Raw genomic sequence first — 1394 nt, 5'->3', positions numbered from 1 at the left:
TAACTTTGAGGAACCTCCACACTGTTTTCCAGAGCAGCTGCACCAATTTCCATTCCCACCAACAGTGCAACAGGGTTCTGGTTTCTCCACATCTTCTCCAGCATCTATAGTCTCCTGATGTGTTCATTTTGGCCACTCTGACTGGCGTGAGGTGATACCTGAGTGTGGTTTTGATTTGTACTTCCCTGATAAGGAGCAAAGTTGAGCATCTTTTCATGTGCCTGTTGGCCATCCGGATGTCTTCTTTAGAGAAGTGTCGATTCATGTTTTCTACCCATTTCTTCACTGGGTTCTTTGTTTTTCGGGTGTGGAGTTTGGTGAGCTCTTTATAGATTTTGGATACTAGCCCTTTGTCCGATATGTCATTTGCAAATATCTTTTCCCATTCCGTTGGTTGCCTTTTAGTTTTGTTGGTTGTTTCCTTTGCTGTGCAGAAGCTTTTTATCTTCATAATGTCCCAGTAATTCATTTTTGCTTTTAATTCCCTTGCCTTTGGAGATGTGTCGAGTAAGAGATTGCTACGGCTGAGGTCAGAGAGGTCTTTTCCTGCTTTCTCCTCTAAGGTTTTGATGGTTTCCTGTCTCACATTCAGGTCCTTTATCCATTTTGAGTTTATTTTTGTGAATGGTGTGAGAAAGTGGTCTAGTTTCATCCTTCTGCATGTTGCTGTCCAGATCTCCCAGCACCATTTGTTAACGAGACTATCTTTTTTCTTTTTTGGAGTTGTTCTTTGACTTCTTTTTTTTTTTTATTATATATATGAAATTTATTGTCAAATTGGTTTCCATACAACACCCAGTGCTCATCCCAAAAGGTGCCCTCTTCAATACCCATCACCCACCCTCCCCTCCCTCCCACCCCCCATCAACCCTCAGTTTGTTCTCAGTTTTTAACAGTCTCTTATGCTTTGGCTCTCTCCCACTCTAACCACTTTTTTTTTGTTCCTTCCCCTCCCCCATGGGTTCCTGTTAAGTTTCTCAGGATCCACATAAGAGTGAAACCATATGGTATCTGTCTTTCTCTGTATGGCTTATTTCACTTAGCATCACACTCTCCAGTTCCATCCACGTTGCTACAAAAGGCCATATTTCATTTTTTCTCATTGCCACGTAGTATTCCATTGTGTATATAAACCACAATTTCTTTATCCATTCATCAGTTGATGGACATTTAGGCTCTTTCCATAATTTGGCTATTGTTGAGAGTGCCGCTATGAACATTGGGGTACAAGTGCCCCTATGCATCAGTACTCCTGTATCCCTTGGGTAAATTCCTAGCAGTGCTATTGCTGGGTCATAGGGTAGGTCTATTTTTAATTTTCTGAGGAACCTCCACACTGCTTTCCAGAGCGGCTACACCAATTTGCATTCCCACCAACAGTGCAAGAGGGTTCC

This window comes from Lynx canadensis, chromosome X (assembly GCF_007474595.2).
Source record: "Lynx canadensis isolate LIC74 chromosome X, mLynCan4.pri.v2, whole genome shotgun sequence".
Taxonomy (NCBI): domain Eukaryota; kingdom Metazoa; phylum Chordata; class Mammalia; order Carnivora; family Felidae; genus Lynx; species Lynx canadensis.
Note: the sequence above shows the minus strand (reverse complement) of the source record.